The sequence below is a fragment of the Phalacrocorax carbo genome, chromosome 4, assembly GCF_963921805.1.
Source record: "Phalacrocorax carbo chromosome 4, bPhaCar2.1, whole genome shotgun sequence".
NCBI classification, from domain to species: Eukaryota; Metazoa; Chordata; class Aves; order Suliformes; family Phalacrocoracidae; genus Phalacrocorax; species Phalacrocorax carbo.
The window spans coordinates 13,935,874-13,961,841 of NC_087516.1; the positions used below are offsets into that span (position 1 = coordinate 13,935,874).

The following is a 25,968-nucleotide window of genomic DNA, read 5'->3' on the forward strand; positions in this document are numbered from 1 at the left end:
ATTTTTAAGATGTCTTAATGAACATTTCACTGTTTAAATTAATTTCTATATTATAATTTGAAAGCTGTAATTTAACTTACAGCTTCAGGTCTGAAAGCTTCCTTAAGTGACATTTTAGTTATGAAAAACAACACTGTGCACCATTTTTTAAAATCCAATGCATATATTTTTAAAAATCATTACTATATAATGTAAATATTTAGTTGAAAATCCAGCTGTGCCATTTGACTGTCATACTTGCTGTTTTGACAGCACCATTCTTTATATGCCCAAGATTTGTTTGCAACTGAATATCAGGAGGCATATGATAGATCTTACTCCTTTGAGGCATTTCTAGCCATGCCCTAATGTTTCAAGTGATGGCTGGAATTTCATTCAATATTCCAGACGATTTAGGAGTCTGATTTTGAATTTCTTGAGATCAATAGTTTAAAAGGCTATTCTTTCTTGTGGCAATATAGAGAAAATAAAGAAATACAGTGGCAATATAGAGAAAATAAAGGAATTGGTGAGTTGTTGGGTGCCTGTACCACAGTTGTTACCAATGTGTGACTGTCTTGCAGATTCAGGAATATTTTGCAGATGCCTGATTGTGGGTATTTTATTTTTTTCTGTATCTATTCTGCTAACCTTTTCTGTTAGTGCAAAATGGTTTTGATTGCTGCAGGCTCTGTAGGGGTGATACAGGTTTCTACCATTCTCTCCACATAAGAAAGAAGCAGAGCTTTCTTGCTTATTTATATATTTTTTGTCTCACAGTTTAGAGACTCTAATGAAGACTCCAGTGGCAGACTATGTGCTGCCAACATAGTATTTGGCTGACTACTCCATATCTAAGTTATTTTAATATCCAAATGCAGACACTTTATTGACCAAAACTTTAGCTCTGAGCTGTGAAGAAGCATTAATGTCAGTAGTAAGTACTCAAATTGGTTTTTTGCATGTGATAGACTCTTGTTGCACACAAGATCAGGAGCTTAACTTGTGTAATGTTTCTTGTAAATGGGGAGATAGCTTTAAAGACTGAATTAATTACCTGGTTCTTTTCAGTTGGGTGTCTGATTCCCAAGAGTGTCTCAATCTCCCTCTCTCCCTTGTGTATATTAACAGAGAGAGAAACATGCTCTTTGATTAACATTTTACAATATGGGCTTCCTTAATAAAGATCGATTTAATCACACTGAAGTGGAGTGTGGTCATAACATATTCTTGTAAAACAGAGCAATACATAATAAAAGATTATAAAGAAATCCATGCGGTGACCTGACTGATATGTCGTAGTCAAGCTGTGTTGTTAAAATGTGAAAACAGCTGTTTGGAATTCAATATTGTCTTCTAATATCAGTAAATGATACTCATGTACAGGAAGCAGAGAAAGTGCTGAGCTGATGTTAATCTTCTGTCAGTCTATCACATACAAAGCAGGTAAGGTACAAAAACAGATCTTAAAATGGCATCTTTATATTGTTTGCATTTTTTAATCATGATAAAATGTATGACATGAAAGTACCAACAATTTTCAAGTCCTTAATCCACTTTTAAAATGCATTTTATATAGGCAGATCTGTCAAACAAACGTGCTGTATGTCAACATGTCAAGTCAGTTGTGGGCAGGGTTTGGTTTTAGGAAGTCTTGAGTCTTCTCAACTTTTTTGTAGTGAACAGGAGTTTGTGTTCTGTGTTTTGCTGTATCAAAGCTGCTGTAATAGGACTGTATAAGTTTGCAGTTAGTTGAGTAAATGCAGCATTTATATTTCATGTTCAACCAATGTATGTTTCCCATTTTCAGAGCAATGCCAGTTAAATTAAGACACATTGTGTGTGTTTGTCTTGTTTTTGTTTTTTCTTCTCAGACATTATGCTGCTGACAAGCTTGAATAATTGCAGAGGAGTCAGTAGAATACTGATCAATTATATACTGTGTAATGAAGTGATGCTTAAAAAGAAGGTTGTCCATATTGTCCATGAGGACATAGAGATATGTCACTGCTCGTACTTGTGCAAATAGGTCCGCCATTGTTTAGGATTTGAGGTGATAAGGCGGATGCTTTTTGTGTTGAACAGCATATTGAGATGGAATAAATTTGTAGCAGTCATTTCAGTTGGGTGTTTATCTCCTCTCCATTGCACCGTGTTGATGTGTTGGTGTGCCCAAATATTAAATGTTCTTGAGCTGTACTGTATGCACTAATCTGCAGGTGTTTAGAATACCTCGCAAATGCTACACTGGAGCAGGGAGCAAGTTTTTCTTTTCCTGCTTCATTTGTATTTGATTATTCCTGCTCAGATGGAGAATGGGGCAACTCTTTCTGCCCCATCTAGCCAAAGACCTGTGACAGAGTGGGTTCTTTTTCAGCAATAAAGCTGTAGAAAAATTTGTAACATTTGGCTTTGTTAAAATGTTTACGGTGTATTTCAGAAGTGTGTGAAAACACTTGTAGTTGTTCAGCCTTGTTTTTATACAAATGGAATTATTTGTTTTCTCATCTCCCCTGTCCTTCTGCAACTAAATCAGTGACTTAAAATGGAAGGAGAATGCGATTAAGTAGAATGATGAAAAAACAATCAGTGAAACAAAGTGATCTTTTTTTGGTCTGTGGATGTTACTTTGGGCTAAGTTGTAGTAACTGCAGGTTCCAGTGTCTAGTAGATTAATAAGGAATACACGAAAAGAAAATACAGTCCGTGTTAATTGTCTTGAGGGATATGTCTTAGAAGGTCGGGGATAACAGATCCCTGTACTTTATTCTTAAAGGAAAGAGTGGGTTCTGCAAGTTTCAAGAAAAACCTGTAATGCTTAGTGGAAGAAGCTCTTCTCAGAACAGCCTCATTTGTTGAACATGGGTGGATTTTCAGTGCACCATGAGCAGCCTAGAATATGCTGTGCAGAGCGGTCCTATACTAGAGAGAAATTATTTGGAATGGGCTGCTGGGAGGGATTTGCAGGCTGCATCCTTGGATGTTTTCAACACAGGCTGAATAAAGCCCTGAGCAATCTGGTGAGACCTCAGAGCTGCTCCCTTGAGTAGGTGGTTGAACTAGAGGCCTCCTGAGGTCCTTGCCAAACCATGCTATCCTGCTATCCTATTGCTTGCATAACCAGGAATTCTCTCCAACAATGCTGCCACTCTCCAAGAATGCTGTCACTGCTGTTCAAGCATGGGAACACTGGTAATACTAAAAAAATAAAAATAAAACCCATCTTTTAATTTTTAATCATTAAGCTGGACCTGTAAGAGCAAACTTGAGACCCCTTCTTCTTCCTTCCTACTCAGACCCTCACACTGAAATACTCAGTTGACTAAGACTTGGTTCATTCAGATGGAGACCATAAGGGCATATCAGAACCTAGCATTTACCCCAGGAGTGTTCTTGATCTGCCCACTGGAGCTGTCTTGGCGTGACAGGGCTAGTGGATCCAAACAAAAAATACTAAGAAGAGGCTAACAATGTTGACATAATGTTCACTGCATTGTTAAATTCAGTGGAATAACTGTATTTTTTTTAATGCACATTCCTGTAAGGAGCAATGGCATAAGAAGAAAAAGTGCATTTGTTACAGAGTCCATGTTGCCAATACGTAGTACCATTGTACCTTTCCACTACAGATATTCAACACCAACCTGCTTGACACCAGTGATGAACTTTGAGTTGATCACCTGTCACATTAGGAAGGCTCAGTCTTGCCAGAGTCATCCTGGGAAAGAAAAATGCATGCAATAGTCCTTGTACCTGTTGGTGTCTTGTATCAAAGGTGAGCAAGGTGAACTGCCAGAAAAACTAGAATTAAAAAATGTGAAAGGACAAAAAAAGCAACCCCCCACCCCCACCCCAACTGGTTACTCTTAATCAGTGGTTCCTTAAAAATGTGCCAGGATCTGTGAACACATCTATTTGCATGTGTTTTGCGTTTTTTATGTCATGTACAGCTGTATTCAGAATGTATTAACAAATCCTTGGTGCTGTTGCTCTTTGCTCTGCCCATGCTGTTTGCATCTTGATTTGCAGCTCATCAAACTATAAATAAGTAGTTCTTGATTGTTCTGGAGTTCTGTCATTTATATGTTAATAAATTTTTTTTCAAAAGCATATGCAAGGATAGGAAATCATAGTGGATTTTCCTCCTAATTTGATCATCACTTCAGGGGGTACATTTAAATTCTGACTTAAAATTTAGTTCTGTAGGTGTGAGATACATGATAACTTTAATTTTCTTTGTAATTCTTGATGAGTATGAGGTTTTAATCAGAAATTATGAAAAACAGCCCATAAAAAAAAAAAAAGGATTTTTTGTTGGTTGGGTGTTTTGTTTTTGAGAGATTCTTAACACTGAATTTTATGGATTGCTTGTTTTATAGAACTGAGATTTTATTTCTTGTGTAGATGTGTGAGCTTAAGTGATGTTTTGCTTTTATGAAAACAGGTGATTAAAGCCATTCAGTTATGACCTTGGCTGGGTGCCAGGTACCACCAAGCCACTCTGTCACTCCCCTCCTCAGCAGGACAGGGATGGGAGAAAATTAGGTGGACAAAATCCCCTCATGGATCAAGATAAAGGCAGTTTAATGAAAGCAAACTAAAGGCCACGTGTGGAAGCAAAAGGAAAACAAAAGATTTATTCTCCACTTCACATCAGCAGGCAACATCCAGATATCCAGCCACGTCCCAGGAAATGGGGCTAGCAGTTGCCCCAGAAGACAAACTTTGTACATGATGAATGCCCCTGCTTCCTCCTCGTTCCCCGTAGCTTTTATTGCTGGGTGGACGTCATATGGTATGGAATATCCCTTTGGTCAGCTTGGGTCAGCTGTCCTGCCTGTGCCTCTCCCAAGATCTTGCCCGCCCCCAGCCTGCCGGTGAGGGGGGAACGTTGGAGAGCCAGCCCTGATGCTGCACCAGCACCGCTCAGCAGTAGCCAAAACACTGGTGTGTTATCAGTACCCTCCTAGCTACCAGTACAAAGCACAGCACTGTGAGGGCTGCTGTGGGGCAAATTAACTCCCTCTCAGCCAGACCCAGTACAGCTGTTAAAACCTCTGAGGAGACAATGTATGCTTTAGATTGCAATTTGATACCCTGGCTGATTTCTGTCCTTAAAAAGAGAGAAGCCCTTCTGTGCAGTGCTGTGTTTAAAGCATGAACAAAAAATACTGCGAGTATGGTGATTGATAAGGCAAGTGCAGTGACCATTAGATCATTGCCCTTTCAAAATGCCTTGAGACTCCTCTAAACAATCAAAATCTCTTAGTCTGGCATTTAAGTGACACTTAAATTAGTGAAGAGGTGTTTGATAAATACTCTTACAGAACTGACATGAAATGCAGAAATAAATTTATCTATCCATAGTCTGTAAAGGAATAAAAAATGTATTTGGGCATCACTTGGTCCATTGTCCTTCTTGAGAGCAGGGTAAAACACTATTGACATGTATTTGTTCAACCTGTTCTTAATTGCATGCCTGATGGAGGTGATTTCTCAGAAAGATTTGATAGGTCTTTCTGGTTTCTTCTTTCTAGGATATCTATCTCTCTGGTTAGCCAGCCTTAAAGGAACTCCCCCTCTTATTCACTGTATCTACCCCAAGTCTTACTCCTCTGTCATCTGCTTCCCAGCTAACCCAGTGAGGAGTTTATTCCTCTTTCTCTTGGCAACAAACTTTCACATATATGAAAACTCTCACCACTTCTCTATCTTCTTTTATTCAAGGTTAACAATCTCAATACTTTTCAGCCATGCCTTTTAGCCTGTTTCTTGCAGCTTCCATCTAGACTCCTTAAATGGCTTATTTCTGTACAAAATTGGATGCAGTACTCTAGACTGAAGGTAATGAAGGGAATCGCCTCACATGTGCAGCATATTCTTGAAGATACCAGCTGTATTTTGCCTGCTTGCAGATGTGGTATTCTTCAGGCACTAGCTTGCCTGCTTTTTGAGACAGATGCACAATATGTTGTAATGTTCCTAAAGGCATTTCTGTTTATGTGCTACTTGGTACCTTCTAGATGGTCTAGTTAAGATGTTGCAAGTGATAATTTACCTGCTTTATTTATGCTTTTACTTGTCCATATTAAATTTTCTTCATAATTATGTATGTCTTTTTGTTAATTGTGACATAAGAATCCCTTCTTGAAGCTCATGTGGTAAACTTTTCTAGACATAAGTCTAGGCTTTGGCATTTCAGGGTGATCCTTTTTTAATATTGAAAGAGTTTTGCAGATAAAGTGCTTTATACATATAATACACCAGGTTCTGGAATGAAATAGATGATTATATATAGATGCAAAGTTTTATTTCAACTTTCTTTAAAGGGAATTTGATTCACGTGTCTTCTACTGGCATTCAGCTAAGATGTGTGAAAGCTGGTGTAACAACTAATGAAAACCGTGTTTACTAAGTGCTTTTGTTGGTTTATAGCTATCTGAATCCACTAAGAAATTATACTAATCTCTGTGATGCTCTGAGTAATGGGTTGTGATTTCTGGGTTAGGCGGAGGGCACTAAGGAGTGCTCTCTTAGCTGGATGGCTCCCTTAGCTGCACAGCTGAGGCTCAGAAGCACGTGTTTGCCCAAGAGAGTGGTGTCCTGGAGTTGACGCTCACTGAGAGGCGCTAATGATCCAACAAAGCCAGCAAGCTGCTGTGTGTAATACAGTTATCATTTGTAGTGTAGATTGGGCTTTAATTAAATTTCTTAATTAGGCTAAAATCCAATAAAATGAGAAATGGTAATTAGCAGGAGCCAGGTCAGGTGACAACTGTTTTTTAACTTGTTGCCTGCCTTTGTAGATTAGGCAAGATCTGAGTTAAACAAGTTCTTGTATCTGCTCATGCTTTCTGTCAAAACTAAATGATTTGTTCATGTTGTTTTAATACTGACCTAATTTTGGAGACCCTCAGTTATTTTTTAGAAAAACACTATAAATAGAGTAAGTTACATAATTATATTTTTAGTGCTATATAAGAATAGGATGTTATGTATCAGCTCTTTACCTGGATTTCTATTAATCAACACATTCATATTATTGATTCATTAAAGGCCTATTTCTATCTTAGAAACTAGTTGTTCGTTCACCAATTTTCTCAATTTCAACAATTTCTTACCGGAATGATGTAATACTACTTACAAATTTTTTAATAACTCTACTCCTTAACAAGAATGATTGGAGTTATTCCTCAGGTTACCACACATTTTTGAATAGTGGTTTAGGGGTGCTTTTATTCCTTTTATTCCATGCCTCCAACCTTTGGAATTAGAGCAGATTGCGCTAAAATTTCCTAACACAATTACCAAGTTTCATGGAGCTTAGAGTAGACAGGTGGTGTATGCATATGAGAATCTAGTTTTGTGTGTGTAAATCATGTTCTCCTCCCTCTGCAAACATTCTGTAGCTTGCTTGTAGCAGTGCTAAGTCATATTTTATAAACATGAAAACCAAAAGGGAAGTGATAATTTATCCTATTGCAGTACAGCAGCCAGAGGATCTCGTGGGATAAAGTGCTGACTTTCTTTCTGTTACCTTCTGGGTGAAACAGTACCCCAATAAATATCAGTTATCTTAGAGGTAGATTTTACTTTCTCCCCAAATGTTACTGCTTGGCTTGGTATTTAAAAATTGATGATAATTACGTGGCTAAGTCACAGATATTGTATCCAGTAAACCTTAATAAGTTATTTTTTAAAGGTTTAAAAACAATTTCTCCTTTCTGTGCTAAATGTTCCGTGGTCTGAAATTAATTAGCTTTGAACCATCAAATTTGAAATACAGTAACATTTCATACTGAACAATGTTCCAGTAAAATGTTTAATTGAATTTTGTCTGTTTTACAACAGCTGTTATGGTTTCAGCAAATAAATTGTCATAGTTAAAGATATCATGAAGAATCCCACAAGGATTTTTCTAAAGCTTCTAAGTCAAAGTTGACTGATGATGACAGAAGAAATTTAGTGCACATTTGCCCAAGGAAACATGTGGAAATGAAGAATTGTAATGTCTGCTACATTTAAAATTTTAATAGGTGCGTAAAACCTAGTGAACAGCTTGCTTAAAAGCCTTTGGGCCATGTTGAACCAAAAGGAACAAAGCCAGCACCCTGACTAGGTGATGGGCACAGAGGGTCGTCATTAGCACCGTACTGCCCTCCTGGCCACATAAATGGCAATGTCCACAGCATTAGTCTTCTGTAGGCTTACCTTTTAACAAAGGAAATCTGTGCCAGAAATACAAGTTCAAAGTATGCACCTACCCATTTTAGTCCCTTTAAGGACTTCTAAATGACACAATATTAAAAATGTTATATTTTCCTGGTTTAGAGAGAAGGTGCATAAAAACTGCCATGTTGGTAAAAAAATTTTTTATCTTGAATGTGTGTATGTGTGATGTATATATATTTATATATGTGTTTATATATAAACTATTGCTGTGTAGAAAAGGGCTAAGTATAAGCCAGCTGAATTGTATCTAAGGACTGCATCCCTTTTACATGGCTTCTTCAGTATATTTTATCAGCAACATATGCACTTCTGCTGATGGTTGCACTTTTCTTGACTTTATTGTTCCATTGTGCCTAATAAATATGGATACTTTGATGCAGTAGCATGCATATGTTAGTTCTCTTTTTCTAGTATATGTTTGCTGACTGAAGCAGCAGTCTATTTTATCTGAAACATTATCTACTGGGAGGTGTTTATATAAATGTGCAGTAAAAAAGGGTGGTATAAAGCCAAGTGATTTACCAAATGTGGGAAAACCAAAGACAAAAAAAAAAAACAAACAACAAACCTGAAACCAGCAAAGACTTTCTCAGAATGTTTCTGTTCAGCATTTAAGTTGTAGATAGTAACGCAGTGCATGTTTTTTTAAAAGCTCATTATTTTATGTTTAGTATTAAAGGTAGTGTTATAGTGAAAGTGAAAAATAAATTAATACTTTTAATTCTGTCAGGAAAACAGATCAGGCCATAGTTAGTATTGCAGATAATTTTGAGATATATCATCTTAAATGAATTGTGAATAAAAAATATTTGGCACAATATATTTGGTATTGCAAAGAATTTGACTTGATCTTTCCTGACATCATGTTAGAAAAATATTAATTTCAAAATTAACTTGTTATAGAACAAACAAATTTAAAGCACGTTTACACGTCTCGTGGAACTACTGGATTTACTTTTTTTTCGCCTTCAACTTTAGTAGGGCAGCAGGACATTTTAAAAAAAATAAAAAGAGAAAAGAAAAAGAAAAGGGGGAGAGTGGCATGTGAACATCACTGAGCTGCAGTTAGAGATGCTGAGCTTGAACTTTATGAGCTGGCAAAGTAAAATAAGCTGAGCTACGTTACTGCTGACAGGCCAGCAAGAATTTTAAGCTCAGCGTATGTCATGATGTTGAGAGCTGTGAGGAACTACTGCTTTGTGGAAATGCAAGAAGCAGGTTTGTGTCTGTGCCGGGTCCCCATACTCATGTTCCTGAAAAGCACATATTTTACACATTTGCATGAACAGGTCTTTGAAATGCCAAAGGGAGTGTAACAAATGCAGGAAACCCCACCCTGCCCAGGGTACGTCCCCTATGCACTGTCCCCTCAGGCTGGCTCCTTCCCGTGTCACCGCTATGGAGTGTGGCTGGTTTACTGGGGTATTGCACATTCCAGCTAAAGTTCCTCCTGACCTGTGTGAACACCAACATAATACTTTGGTGGGGTCACTGTGCGAGGGGCTGAGGGACCAGGACGTTAGGCATCCTGGGAATGGACTTTTTTGCCAAATCTGTAGCCGTTTCTGAACAGTGTTTAATGACAGTGTCCTGCTTTGATCTATAGCATATGTGTTACTGTGTGGGTATGTAAATTTTTATATATAGAGAGTATAAAAATGTGTGAGGAGAGGAAGGAAAAAGTCTTTCAGACAACATGCTTTGGGAGGTGTGTTTCTACTTTATTTACTTAGTGGAAAAAGATTAGTTTCTATAATGTATCTTGAGAAGGCCATGACAGCCATAGTATTAGGACACTCAGATTTTCACAGCTAGTAATTCCAGCTCCTGCTAGGGAGGCTAGAAGCTGTACTTCATGATATAAAAGTGAAAGCAAAGCACTGTTAAAATATAACTCGCTGGATTCCCATCTTTCTGTTTCTTAATGACCAAAATAGCTCCAACTTTTTTTCCTCAATCCTGTTTGTAGGTTTTTAGTCCTTACGAAAGGACAGTGGCTCTTTAAACTGGCAAGGCAATGTTTTCAGGCAGGGGCACCCCCCTAGCTTTTGTTAAATCCAGCTGATGTAGGTGGAAGAGTTAGACAAAGTCTTGGGCATGCAGTCTTTAATCAGGTCTGAAACACAAGAAGCAATCTTCAAGGGCCAGCTTATGCTGAGTGAAGAATACTTGTGACTTTAATTAGATATATATCTGCCAGAACACGTCTAGAAGAAAAGGTATTTAGTACTTACGGCATGCAAAGGATATTGATGTGATGAGGAGGATGGAAAGAAGTGATATGATATTTGTCTCTAATGGGAAAGAGAGAGAGTTCATGCTCTATAGAACAGAAGATGGGAGAGGAGGTGGGGCAGAGGGAGAATATAATCCAGTATATAAAAAAAACCAACCCTGTTTTGATTTTGTAGTGTTGGTATCCAGTAATCTTAGACTGTCTTTTATATGTGTGAAGTGTGGCTTTGGTGCTGTTACTGAATTAAAAAACAAAGAATGTCAAAGCCTTTGCTTTTTCTGTGCATAGCAATAGCTGAAACAGGGCTTGTAGTGTTCAGTCTTAGGGACTGAAAAATCTATGGTAGGTAAGTTGCACTTACCAACATAGACTGATTGCCTATTTTAAGAAATATCACTAGCTCTTTGTATCTCTGGATACTTGAATACTTTTTGACTGGTAGATGCATTTTCAGTAATAATTGTAAAATTTTATAAAATGTTGTCATGTGTGCCACTGTCAGACATGAAATCCTCATGGTAGAGACATCCGAAGAATTCAGTTTGGTAGATAACTGGACTGGAATTAACAGAGGACTTGAATTTAACAGCCAGCATGCTTACATGTTACTGTATCTCTACAGCACTCCCTTACAGTCCTCTTGGCAAAATGGCTGGAGAGGGATGTCACTCCATCGCTGGGTAATCGTTCCATAAAGAAAAGTACCTGAAGAGCATTTGGATGGATTCTCCCCACCCCCCCCACCCCCCCCATCGTCCATTGCTATGATTTTAATTGGAAGGAGCTCTTTGTTCATGTAAAACTAGTGTGAAGTCTTTTACCAAAAGATAGTGATGTCTTTGTATCAAACAGTGCCTGTTTCCAGCTGTTACGCTTGTCTTTGTTTAATTGGACTTGCCAAGGTTTCTGGGAGAATGAAACTTCTATCGTCTCCTGCAAAACACTCTAACATGCTGTCTGTGAGTACAAAAATCTGCCTCCTATGAGTAGGTGGAATAATATGCTAGCTGGATTCTGATATTTATTAAATTTAAGTCTTTGTTGAAACCTGGAAGAGAGCACTTAGAAGTGCAGAATTGGCAGATGTACATATATGCATCATTTTTGTGATCATTATGAAGTCTTTACTGAGCATGCAGGGTCTGTGTGCTTCATAGGTGCTATGTAACTCTGAGAAGTGTAGATACTTGTAACTTTGCTGTTAGAATAGAAACATTTAATAATAATATACTACAAACTGAACGTCAAAACGGTTGCTCCATTTGTGTCCTAACAGAGCTAATTGATGCCATTATCTATACAAAGCGCAGGTTTTCTTCTGAGGCAGGGTTAACTGCTGAGCTGCAGTCCAAGCATCTATGACTCGGCTGCCCCGAGTCCTCTTCGCAGTTTGTTGCTGAGTCACTGGGTGACCTTGAGTAAACCTCTTCCCTTGGCATATGCCGCCTGTGAAGGAGGAGTACTAGCAATGGCCTCGGTAGTTATTCTGGGGTGACAAGTTCTGTGAAGCTGCAGATTTGATGTAAATTATTTGTTTTGTTTCATGTTTATCAGCCTTATGTCGGTATATGTTTATCAGCACTGTATGTCGGTAATAAAAAGGAAGATAGGGGTGTATATGTTGAGGGAGAGCAAGGAGGAAACTGGGGTGGAGGGTTGATAACTTGATTATAGGTGGAGTGTTGAACGACTTTTGTCTTTGGCTTCCTTGATTTTAGAGTATATGCTAGTTGATCCTGCAACACTGATTCAAAGTTATTAACAGAGCTGTGTTTTAAAAAACAAAAATAAGAAAAGCTAGTGCTGAAATTTAAAAATCAAATTTATCCTAACTTAATGTTACTTCTAATTTGACTATGTGTGGCTTTTTGTATGCATACATGTCTGTGCTTAGGAATATACTTCTCACAGAATTAGAACGAGATAGTAGCATTATGGTCGACTGGTTCTGTAATGGGTCTTTGACATCTTATCTACTCCCTCTTGACAGATAATTTTATCCTGTTCAGACAAAATATATTACAGCTTTCCAAATCTTTGACCTGTTTCAAATAGCTACTGTTCTTACTTTTTTTTTAACTAACTGTCCAAAAAATTACAGAGTTACAAGGGTGTGTAAAAAGAGTAGCCCCTAAAGCCAGGAATTTTGTCTCAAATTAGTGGAAAAATTGTAGGATCACATAGTATTTCCCTTCAAGATCTTTGTAACATGATAAAGCAGAATCTTATACTTTTCCAGTTGTTCACACAATACCAGCTTCCAGCTGGCAAAGATCCTCAGCAAAGCACTTGGCTCTCATTTTGGTTGGAAGTTTAAATGCACTAATTTCCAATTTTCTCTTATTGAACAACATATTTTGAGACTACTAGTACCTGTAAGGATCTGACTTTTAAAGGGAAGGACTGCCACAGAGCTGCAAGAAAAGTTTTTTTGAATAGTTTGTCAAAACCTCTGAAAAATAAGATGCGTACCATGAAGTATTACTGCTGTGACACAGCGCAGATTTCTTATGAGTATGCAAGGCAATTTAAAGTGAACGCTATTATTTATAGCAATAGTCACATGTGGCTGTTTCCAAACTTATGCTAAATGTTGATGTGAAAATTTCTTACTTTTTAATTAATCATATCATATCAAAGTCAGTTAAGCTAAATAAGTAAATTCTAGCCTTTGCATGAGGGGGTTTTTGGGGTTAAGATATAAGAAACAGACTTCAGATTGTTCAGGCTTAGGAATCCAGTTGTTTCTTTACAGGGCTACCTGTATGTATTTGCTCATACATAAGCATATGGGCATATTTGCCCATAGAAATGCTGAATTAATATCATAAATATTCATATACTGCATGAACTGCTGAGGCAAGATAGCAAATAAACAAGCCATATGTAAGAGAAGCTAAAAGGCCAGAATAGCTTATTAAATCTTGCATTAGGCTTAAGTTTAATAAATCCTAGGCCCCAAGGAGCACTAGTGGAAAAATAGTTCTTTTTGGAAGCTTTTTTTTTCCCTTTGGTTTTCTATCATGTAAAGGACTTTGGATGGACAAATACGTGTAATTGCTTTATCAATGACAGATGTATGAGGAATCCTTGTTCAGGCTTTAAAACTGCAAACTCTCTAATGTCTGAAATAATGAGGAAGAGAGTTAGTCCGTGACTAAGCTTATATTCCATTTCAGGGCAAGTCTAATTGGCGATCTTATATCAGCAGTCTCGGTCACTTTCATAATGCTGTACTGAACGCTGTGTGTAGGAGTAGGGAGGAAAAATAGGCTTGCAAACCTTCATTGCTCCAGACTATGTCTTTGAGTAAGCTGTAGAAGAGCAACACAAGATTGCTTCAATTCCTGGGTCAGCCCAGGGCACAAAAAATGGTATTCAGCAGCTTGAAACTGATCTGGAAGCAAAATAGTGCCGACAGAGAGCAATGGCACAACATCTTCCGTCATTCTTACCCCATTCAACGGGTGAGCCCACAGCGTCTGGGCTGGCTGAACTCCCTACTGGTACAGCACCAGGCAGACAGAGCAAGAGTCATTAAACCAAGGAATGAGAGGTGCCCAAAACTCTTTTGAAACCTATGCATGGCTGGAAATTCCCCCTGTATCTGTCTATCAGGCAGAAAAGACTGTATAGCAAGTGTGTCAAAATTTATTATTTTGTTCTTAAAAGTTCTTCAGTAAACTCACTGGTATTTAAGATGGTATAAAGAACAGAATATTCTAGCGAGTTTCTTAATGCACTCCACAGCACTGCTCCTACTGAAGTGCTAACCCCTTGCATTTATATAAATCCTATGGTAACATAAACATTAATGTTATACACGTAAAAGAACAGTCTATTTTTGTAAGGTGTGAGGAGCCTAAGACCTGTTAGCAGTATGGCACCTATCTAGAAGCTAATTTGGTGTGAGAGAAGGGGTCTCGGAGGGGAGAGCCTCCAGGAAGTAGGTGGGCTCCTTTGGCAGAGTTGGGCACAGAAAGAGCCCGCAGACTTGTGCAGGCAGGCTGAGAGGTGTCACTGCTCTCAGCCTCCAGCAAGGAAATCTGAGTTGGGGAAAACATTTTGAGTGTTTTATTATTTACTTATTTATTTATACGTATAAAAAGACTGGTTCTTAGTGTGAATGAGGCTGTGTAGTCTCTGGTCATACTCACTGAAAGCTCATTGAATTTCCTTCAAAAAAGGTACGTGGGACATTAATATGCTTGGTATTTAATGAATACAGAATGTCATTTGTAACTTGGATTATTAGTTAATTACTGGTAGTCTATAAGGAGATAATTTCACATGGATACCTCTCCCCCACCCAATTAGTACTTCATTCCAGTCATCTTAATTACCAAGAAAGTTTTTGTACATCTTGATTACACGTAAGCAGGACATAACATAGAGAATATAGATTTGCCTACTTTTGCACAAAAAGCAAATGTGTCCTGCAGTTTGCACACCATATGTGTCACATAGAATCTAGTAAATACTGTAATTATTTTCTAAGCGTGTTTTATGTTGTTAAAATGACTGCACAAGCAAGTCACACTCAGGTTCTTCTGAAACACCTGCTCAAGAATTCATATTGGTTCCTACTTCAGAAAAAAGAGAAAGAATAGGAAGATTTTTCTTTGCATTGACAATCCAATTAAAACAACAAGGGGGCAGGAATGATAGCAATTCCTATGAAAGCACTGTGGCGTGATGCACTGCCTACCAGCCATTTGTAGGCCCTCCATCTGGGACTTGTGGCATAGTAATCTGCCGTGGGGCAATATAGAACAACACAGAAACAAACTTCAGTTGTTGACCTGTTTTTGGTAGTCCACCATTGCTGGCAGAAGTTTAAATGAATCCTGAAGAGTGACTTGTTAACGGGGATGCAAAACCAGAAAGCTATCATACAGAAGAGGCAGAAAAGTGAGTGACTACTTTTATGTGTGTCATTTCTAGTACCCAAATAAAAATTCTGTGCTTTATTTTGCAATAAAAACAACAGATTAAAACAGATCAGGGAGGTTTCCATCAGTGTTTCTTGTAGTCATCAAAGAAGTATTTGTAGGCAAGAACTTGCTGCTTATCATGTATTTGATTTCAGCTATATCAACTTCAAAATTGATATTAAAAATACAAGTAGGAAAAAGTTCCTAAAGTCGCTCTGTCCTCTTAACTTTGTTTACTCTATAAAGGATGGAGATGGTGGTTGCACATTTTGCTGAGTGTATGTTGCTGAGTATAGGTGGAATGGCCTATAAATGGCACATCACAGTATTTTCTTGCTGATAAGTCTTTGTGTTGAAAGGGGTTGCCTTTGTGGCATGATTTGTGCTTTTTCTACCTTGGGCCGTGATGCATTCACAATGTTTTACATTGAAGTTTCCACTTGGATTGTCTTTGCTGTCTGGTGATTCTTTTAAATACCTTTTTTTTTTTTCCTATCTGTTTTTGGTGCAGCCACAGCAGAAGGCATCACATTTTCTGGCTGTAATATGGTATATTAGGTAGAGACTGAATGGGTAAAGGAGAAAGCAAGTAATGTACATGGGATAGAAGTGTTTGTTGCTGACATGTTCGGGCTGTCAGCACGTCAAGTCCCATTCATGAAGGACGGCATCTGCGCCACTTTTATTTATGCATAAATAAATTCTTTGCTCTGCTGGAAATCCCAGGGAATCTGGTACCAAAGCAGACGTCACATTCTTAGAAATCAAAGACTGCAGGCAAGAATGGGAAGATGCAATCTTCTTGCATGTAATTTGTATGTCTGAGAAATAGATGTCTTACTGACAAATTATAAGTCAAATGAATATTATGGATATAAAGCTTTAGACTGGAAAACAAGGTACTGTAGTAAAATGTCATGGGTTTTTGGAAATAAGTATGCTTTTTCAATACTTGAACATTTGGTGATAAAAAGGAACCCCCTTCCCTCCCTCCTCTGATTAGAATAATGTCTGACAAAAAGCCAATGGTAATGTACATTCTGGTTACAAAGCATTTGTTGAACAAAATTTCTAGCAACTGCTACAGAGGACTTACAGATGAGCTCAGCACTGTATTCCCAAAGGAACTGCCTTTTATTTGGGTCATTCTTGCAACTGTCTGTCATGCTTTATGCTTAGTCGAATATTTTAAAACCAAAAAGCCTTGTTTCCAAAAAGTCTTCAAAATGTGGATCAGCTGTACAAGTGTGTGGGGAGGGCTTCCGAAATATTCGGGGAAACCACTTTGCTGTTACCACGTGCTGTGATCATTGTTTATCTCATTTTCTGCTCTGATTGTTAGAATTGGACCCTGCCTGTTGCGGTTTGAGGTGTGGAGGACAGGAAGGAGGGTTATCGCTTTTCTTGTACTGAAAAAGGAGTTGAGATTATTTCTCTGCCCTACCCCCCTGCTCTTGTAATCCACAGACCCTGCATGTATAGACTGTATTCGACATCACCCCAGTTGCCAGAGGAAGTGTTTCTAAAATAGCTAAAATCTTTAAAATAGCTGTCCACCTTAGTAGTGGTTTTTTTTTTTCCCTTTTCTTTTTTTAACCTTCTGCAAATAGTGCTGAAGTCTGTTTCAAAGAGTTAAAATGGACTAAGATGTCCCATATGAACAGATCTGGCTAAAATCTCTGAGAATCTGAGTGCTTTGCCTATTCTGGGAATCTAAAGCAAAGGGTGGAGATTGGCATCAGTGTTTACTCTCTTACCTTTATGTCTCTCTCAAGATATGGTGCTACCTGACATGATGGTATAATGTGTGAGAAACAGAATTTTCACCACAGATTCTATGTGTTTCAGTTTGTAATTAAAAAACCCAACCAACCAAACTTGGATACTTTCTGGTTTTTCCTAACTATTTAGGAAGTGTTGACAGATTTGCAAGTCATTGCCATGTAAACAGAAACAAAACCTTCATTTTTATAACACTGAAATTTTGTCTAGAGAGCCATTATATAATAAAACACATAACTGAATCAGCTTTCTTTATTTAGCATGTACTTCCATAACTACTTTTTTTTCCAAATTTACTAGAGAATTTAGATACAACTGTTAATGGCAAGTTTTCTAGAATGCAAGAACTTCTCTTTTAAATGAGTTGGCATTGTGGAATGAATAGATCTGCTAAAACTTAAATAAACTTTTAAATGTAGAAAACTTACCTGGATAACTTTTGAATTTGAAGTGTGTGTTTGGTTTGTTTTTTGGTCCCCCCCCTTTGAGACTTGAGATTTTTACTGTGGGTGTTTAGCAAGAACTTTGCTCTAACTCTGTTGTGTTATCTTCTTGCTGCCCTGATTGCTGTCTTTACTTGTCTTTGACAAATAAATTCTTGCTTTCTCTTAGATGTTTCTGCAGTTACATGTTAACATGGCAAAACCTTCTCTTTCCCTTTTATTCAAATGTATTCATGAACAGGGCAACTCAGAAAGGATGATGAAAACAGGGTGAAGCCAGACGTATCTGACGTCATAAAAAATAGAGGCTCTTGGCCTCCCTGTCTCCCTGAGGAGGCTCATTACTATATAAGCAAATTGAATTTCTCTTTTCCAACCTTCCGTGCTACTTAAAATTGCTGACTAAGCTGTTTCAGCATTTTGATCTCCTGCCATTATGTGGCCATAGCTGTACTTTCATCCCCTTCAAAAGTATTATCTCACAGCAGAGAATCTGGCCCTAAGGAAAAGAGTATGAAGATTTTTTTTTTTCTATTAAATACTGTCTAGATGGCTGCCTTTACTGAATAAAGGAGCTGGTAAATTATTCCCTGAGGATTTAGTTTGTAAGCTACTAACAGCAGAATCGACTCTGTAACCTTTAACAAACCACTAGGAATGAGTGAAATATTCCCCAGCAAAGGAAATAACTTAATAATTTAGGAGTTACGTTTTTGGGAATGGTACGCTTGGATGCAAACCTGACATATCCCATGTGAAGTACAGCTCTTTGTGAAGACTTGAACCATGAACGTGGTAATAGATATATCCGTCATGTTCAGATGTTGTATCTTGCCTGGCTTCTGGCTCTCTTGCCCAAAAGGCCAGGGACTTTGATCAGTTCTGTGTCATGTCTGCCAGCCCTCTGCTTTGGAGACCCTGGTACGGCCATGTCTGCACTAGACATTGGAATTCATTTGCCTTGTCTGAATCACTTTTACTCAGTTGCTGACTTATGCTTTAACACAAAGGGCGTACCATGAGAAGATTTATTATTTAGGAGCCTTTACTCTGTTTTCCGTGCTCCACAATGTAAATAAAGGTGCTGTCATAGGTGTTCAGAGACTATAGGAAAACTGGGGTAGATGATACTTGTTAAGGAACTTGACTCTCTTTTAGTCGTTAAGCTTTCAGAGTGCTATTTCCATAAAGATATTGCCATAAAAATAATTTTATTTCTATAAATAGATTTTTCTGTGCATGGCAAATATCAATCCAAACATGTAGTACATATCAACAGAAATTTGAATGCTTCTGTTTTTTCCCCTTGTGATCAAAATATGTTGAAATATTATCAAGAAATATGAAGTGAAACAATATAAAAGCTTTATGCATCTCTTTTGATTTTTTTTTCAGAGAGGAAATTGTTATCATACCTTCACTGTACAGGAGATTTAGACACAGACAGAAGAATAGCATTCAGGTTTTCTGAAATTCAGTCTTGTCCTCTTTTCAACAGGACACATGATAACTTCCTTATGTTGGTATATTTTTGGTATTTATAAAGATTCATGGCAATGGCCAGTCTGTATGTGACAATTTATATATGGCGACTATGACAATTTAGGCCTGTAGCCCACAAACAACTAACTGGCATTGAAATGGATTACAAATTTAGTGTTAGCTATGCTGAGTTAACAGTCTGGATTGACCTGGTCTAATTGTCAAATAGCTTAGTAGCTTTCATCCTGTTTTCATTGAGGATCATCTAGCAAAGACCAACCTGAATTAGACTCTGCCTATGTATTCTTAATAGGAAGAAGATGCCACACTTGTAATTATGCATATCTTATTCTGTTGCATTTTGTTACCCTGTGGAAATAATTTTGTGTTGTATTGCTACCATCAAAGCTGTCTGATATGGATTAAATCTCTTTTCTTTTGTTTAACAGATGATGTCACTAATATTGCTCAGAAATCCCTCCCTGCTGATGAAAAAGAGAATGTGCCAATAGGAGTAAGGGTTGTGGTGTGGAAAGTCCCAGTGCAAACATACCCTAGGGACTTAGCTACTGGTGCTGCTCAGTCTTCACCTCTTCAAGGTAAAATTGAACACAATTGCCCCAGAAACCTGTGGACAAGAGAAAGGTACTGTGCATTGCCAAGCATGTTAGTTGAGTAGGAAGAGAATAAATCTACAATACATATGTAAAGTTATCATTTATTGGAGACAATATGATTTGAAGATTCAATCTGAAACTATTTTTGTACTGAGATAGATTTTAAACCCAACCAGATTTTGCAGGCAGTAAAATAAACCAAATCTGTACTAAGATTTTGTCTTTTCTTCAATAGGGTTCTCTTTACATAGAGACTTCCTGTGTTCAGTGAATAAATTTCTTGATGACATTTTCTTACTCATTATTTTTCCTTAATAATTTTGTAAGGCATTTCACCCCCTGCCCATGGCATCTAAAATGTGCAGTACAGAATCACAGGACGGTAGGGGGTTGGAAGGGACCTCTGGAGATCATCTCATCCAACCCCCCTGCTTGAGCAGGCACACCCAGAGCAGGGGGCACAGGAACGCGTCCAGGCGGGTTTTGAATGTCTCCAGGGAAGGGACTCCACAGCCTCCCTGGGCAGCCTGTGCCCCTGCTCTGGCACCCGCACAGGAAAGTTTTTGCTCATATTGAGGTGGAACTTGCTGTGTTCCAGTTTGTGCCCATTGCCCCTTGGCCTGTCATTGGGCACCATTTAAGAGTCCGGTCCCATTGCCTTCACACCCACCCTTCAGATATTTATAGGTATTGATGAAATCCCTCCTCAGTCTTCTCTTCTCCAGGCTGAACAAATCCAAGTCTCTCAGACTTTCCTCATAAGGGAGAAGCTCCAGTCCCCTGATCGTCTTCATAGTTCTCTGCTGGACTTATTCAAGCAGTTCCCTGTCCTCCTTAAACTGGGCAGCCCAAAACTGGACACAGCACTCCAGATGTGGTCTCACTAGGGCAGAGTAGAGGGGGAGGAGAACATCCCTCGACCTGCTGGCCACGCTCCTTTTAATGCACCCCAGGATACCATTGGCCGCCTTGGCCACAAGGGCACAGTGCTGGCTCAGGGTCAGCTTGCTGCCCACCAGCACTCCCAGGGCCTTCTCAGCAGAGCCACTTTCCAGTAGTTCAGCCCCCAGCCTGTACTGGTGCCTGGGGTTGTTCCTCCCCAGGTGCAGGACCTTGCTCTTGTTGAATTTCATGAGGTTCCCCTGGGCCCAGCTCTCCAGCCTGTCCAGGCCTCGCTGGATGGCAGCACAGCCTGCTGGTGTATCAGCCACTCCTCCCAGCTCGGTATCATCAGTGAACTTGCTGAGGGTACACTCTGTCCCGTTGTCCAGGTCACTGATGGATATGTTGAACAGGACTGGACCCAGCACAGACCACTGGGGAACACCACTAGTGGCAGTCCTCCAACCACACTCTGCCCCATTAATCACAACCCTGTGAGTTCTGTTGTTGAGCCAGTTCTCAATCCACCTCACTGTCCTCTCATCTAACCCACAGTTCCTTAGCACATCTATGAGGATGTTACTGGAGACAGTGTCAAATGGCTTGCTGAAGTCAAGATAAACAACATCCACCGCTCTCCCTGTTGCTCAGTGTCTTATATTGGTCATATGCTTGCTAACTTGACCACTGTCTTACTTCAGCTGTACGTGTCACCATTAATAAAGAAGAAAGGCTTTAATGGCTTTGGCGCAGTTGGATGCTAAGCTTCTTTGAGACACTTTCCCAACCTTCTGTTGACTTTTATGTGCATATAGTGTGCACAAGTCTGGGTATTCAGAAGGCAGCTATGTGCAAAAAACCCACCCCCCCCAATACTTTGGTTGCTTCAAGGGACCTACTATATGGGGAAAAGTAGCAGCTTCCTCCCGTTGGATAAGTATGGTAAGGATGACAGTTTAACACAATGCCTAATTCCTGGGTTTTTCATCTTGTAGGCGTCCTGCAGTGGAACTGCAGTGATGATGCAGTTACTAAGATTAAAAATATTAGGAGAACGGGGCAACCCCCACTGTGTGTAACTGTCCTTACTGCAGCAAAATGCCATTGGCCCCTAGAAATATTTTTACCTAGAAAGGTTTTGTGAATATAATGAGGTTTGTCAGAAAATTGTAATGCAGAAAGACAAGGAAAGCAGCAGTAATCCAGGAAATATCCTTTCCCAGTAGATATTTTGCAGTTCACATATTGAAATTGTTGTGTCTTTGCTGCTCCCAAACCTTGCTATTATATTGGGTATAGTGCATAGTGAACACTTACTTCATTTCTGAGTGGAAGGGTAAAGTATGACTCTAAGTAAGGCAAGTGATACAGGAAATGACAGCTGCAGAGTGCATGATCATTACTGAAAAAATCACAAAGGAAAGAGTAAAGTAAAAAATGTAGGGTACAGAACATGCCTTAGGGCCCCTCTGGGTAGTATTTGCTTGTCTTCTATGGCACTCAAGTACAGCTAATAGTTCATTAGTTGCTTTGATTTTAATGCTTCAGAGAATATGATTGTAGTGTAGTAATTATAAAGCAACATATAAAGAGTGAAAAACTATGTCTAAAATAATTTGGTGTTCATTAATATAATCAACATTTAGTATAGAGGATAGTTATGGTAACTAAATTTGTTTTGGGGGCAACAAATAAACTAATGTCACCCTAAATGCTCTTCTGTAATTGGGAGAGCGGTTCAACATTTACTTCTGACTGGGTTTAACTCTTTATGGTAAATACATGAGGGGCTTCAGTCATAGGTGTATCTAAAAAAAACCCACTTCATATCTACTTAATAATAACAGTAAGTAGATGATGCTGAATTTGAAGAGAATTAAAATGCTGAATTCTAAAACGAGCTGCTGAATACTATAACTTGGCTTTCTGCTAAGGTGAATGCGGTCTTGATTTTTAAGTCGCAAAGGAATGCTATTTAAAGATATATTTTCCCTGTTGTCTGTCCTGTTCCTGTACGTCCAAACCGTCGAACATAGATTAACAAATTGATTTACACTTAATATTTTATTTAGCTGACTGCATAATGAAAATGAAATGCTCAAAACATGACAGAGTGTTCAAAAAGTAATGTATTTTGGAAAGTGATTTTGTCATGTGCAAATTATCTATAAGGAGACTTCCTATTACTTGGAACTAGTTTATGAAAATCTGAGCAGAGGGATTTAATCCTCTGGACTGCTTATGCACATTTGCCCAATGCTACAGGAAAAAACCTCCCTATCTGGTCCCTATTTGCCTGATTTGATTAGTTGTATTTCTTGCATATCAATGTCTTATTTATTTGGTTAGACTGCTTCTGATATCTCCACGCTAGCTCCTCAGAATGTCAGTGTAAACACGAAGAGTCATGCAGGAATGGTGCTGTTACATCGTGCATCTATGTGTGGGCACTTTGCTGTAGCGAAAGACTCTCTGCTTCCATGAACAGTTAGGATTGTTGCAATGTGTTGGGTATAGGGACAGGCATATTTTTAAAAATTGGCTTTTTCTTTGTTTTGATGACTGATCATGAAATCTGCCAAAATTGATGTTTCCCCCCCTCTCTTTAAATTGTTGGAAATTGTATTTAGATAAACTTTGGTATTACTCTCATATTTCCATTTTTTTTTCTTAACATCCTTTGAAAAATCCATCTGTGCTGACTAATGTTCTTTACAAATATTACTTACGTTTCCTGCCATGTGATTACAGATCCATTACTCTTCAAACACAGAAAAGAAGCACTACAACGTGCTCATGTCTGAATAGTTTCTCTTACTTGCAACTATAACAAGGTAGTATATTTGGGTAGCTGATAGCTGTACAGCTGCTGGCAGAATTCCCACACGCGTTTTACCATTAGATAAGTCTGTGGCTGGTAGTGGTTGTGTTGAGATAAGATAGGTAATGTTGCACTTAGTCATCTAAGAGTACTTGTCTGTGTGTTGAATGTTTGCAGGAGGTGTTAAAAAGAAAACTAAACAAACTTTTCCAACACCTTGGAAAGGTCTTCCATTTATTAAGCTGTCTGATATTAAGCATAACGGATCTTCAGACTATTGTGAAGCTCCTTGTCTATTCATAAATGAGTATGAACGGAAAAAGAAGGTATGAACTATGAGAAACCTGCAGCCTACATGGTATGCGTTCAGTAAATAGTAGTGAAAGATCATGGAGTTGGCACTTTTAACAATTCTTCAGGATTTACTATCCTTGTAATACCTGGTGCTTTTTCTTGGCAAATAGGTTCTCTCATGGTTACACTTGTCCTTCTAGCTTTGTGTTTGTTTTTCTCAGCTCTTCCAATCAATTCATTTGTAACTTCAATAGCTCTGAATGATGTGTTATGAATATTAAATAGCTTTGATAATATAATTTGATTATGGCAATATATGGGGGGCGGGGGGAAAGGCATGTTTTATGCATAGCATTGTATAAGTGTTGGTTTCCAGGAGAATAGTTTTGAAGGACACTAATTATCTCACCACCTGAAACATCCTTTCTGAAGGACACCCATCCTGTGCACATACACACATACTATATTTATGCATATTTATGTTAAGGATATTATGACAATCATAGTATTGCAAGTAGTCTTAAGCAAAAACATATTTTAAAATGTACCTTTATGTATTTCTGTATTATAATCAGCATGGACAATGACAATCCATTTCAGGTTGTTACTCAGTAGTTAAATGCTGCAGTTCTGCAATCAAATACTGTAGAGTGGAATAATGTATTATTTTGAGGAAACTGCTTTCTGTCAGACTTTCATTTAATTCCTGGAGACCTTTCTGCGCCTTTTCTGCCTTGTGTGATCTTTTTGCACATCCTATATTTTACACAAAATTAGGAGTCAGTGTGCCTGACTCCCATCTCTCAGAGGAGTTCACTTTTTATTTAGTGTGGACTGTGTTCTGTGTTTGTGTCAAAAACTGAACTTTAACACAAACTAGAAAGTCTATCTCAAGTTTGAAAAGTTACTTCAGATGTGAACATATTTGGTAGAATCACATTTATTAACTTTTCCAATTCAAAAATGTATTAGTAGCTCTTGTGTGTGTTGGTTATAGCAGGAAACAGAGAAGAGGAAAGCAAAATGTGGGGAAGAATTAGTGTCTCACAGGACCATACATGTGAGTATAGAAACTGAATTGAATAAAACAGAGCATCATCCCAGCAATGCTAGTTAGCAAATACAACCCACCACAATGGAGAGAAACCCCTTTCCAGTGAAAACACTCTTTTGTGTTTGAATGGAGCTAAGTAGCATAAATGCAGAATTCACCAACAGAGTTCTGATTTCTGTTGAAAAATTGCTTGCTTATCAAAGATGTTAATCTGAAGATACATTATTAGCATAGGGTACTAGGTGGTGTCATTTTTGGGTATTCTTCTAACTTCTGTTTTATTCACTTTCTGTATTTTGATCTTGAAGACATATATTTTGTCAGCTATGTAGTCTGAAACTTATTTCAGTGATTGAATCTCTGTGATTCTCTTTACCTGAATTATTTTTAGATGTTGAGTCACTTTTAAGAGATTGTATCCAAACTAACAAACAGATGTATTAAGCATTTATTGTCTGGAAAAGACACCATATTATCAAAACCAGAAGTTTCAAGGTCTACTGAAAATGTATCACATGTTTATCATTACAGTGCCCTGCCCTGGGGACGGTACTGGTTCATGATCCAGGAAGAATTCTATTTACACTTTAGAGAAGGGGGATAAGGGAAGCTGACAATTCAAGCTCGTTAAAAAGCATGACAGACTAGTATGTCTGAGAGGGATGCCGCTGTAGACAGAATGATGGGTTTTATAAGTGTGCTCAAGTCAGGGCCATCAGGGATGCAAATCTGTATTTAGTCCTGAAGATGACCAAGATGGAAAATGTTGAGGGGTGGAGGGGACCATAATTAATTAAATCATTTGAATCGGAGAAAAGTTTAAATTTGATTAGTGGGCAACCCCTGAACACAGTGCTGCGCAGGCCTGATAAGCGTCTTTGCTACAACCCTGCTAGCCTGTGCCCTACTTCTTGCTATTGAAACTAAAGTAAAAGTTTTGGAGAGGGAAATAAGTTCTGGTTGACTTAAGTGAAATCTGTCTTAAAGTTAAGAAATGCAAAGGGGAACCAGGCGAGGGAATATACTGACATGTAAATGATGAGTGCCCAACCTGTAGCAGAGGTGTTTCTATTGCTTCATTGAGAAGCTTGCATTTCTATACTGAGGAAATACTTTATTGCCTTCTGGTTATTTCAGATGAGGTAGAAAGGGATGCAAAAGAATTAGTGTTTTACTGTTCTTCCGAGTCTTGCTCTGGTATTGTTTTTCCTT

At 38.4% G+C, this 25,968-nt stretch overlaps 1 protein-coding gene across 4 annotated transcripts in view; it reads left to right on the forward strand.

Moving 5' to 3' along the window:
- The first annotated feature begins 19,542 nt into the window (after nucleotides 1–19,542).
- Nucleotides 19,543–25,968, forward strand: part of JAKMIP1 (janus kinase and microtubule interacting protein 1) — a 106,810-nt gene continuing 100,384 nt past the window's right edge. Inside the window, exon 1 of one of the 4 annotated variants that reach the window (XM_064449111.1) lies at nucleotides 19,543–19,733. The gene's annotated coding sequence lies outside the window, so the exon portion shown is untranslated. Of the gene's footprint in view, nucleotides 19,734–23,567; nucleotides 23,767–25,968 lie in introns of those variants that run through there. The other 3 variants (XM_064449112.1, XM_064449110.1, XM_064449109.1) reach the window with 3 other exon arrangements.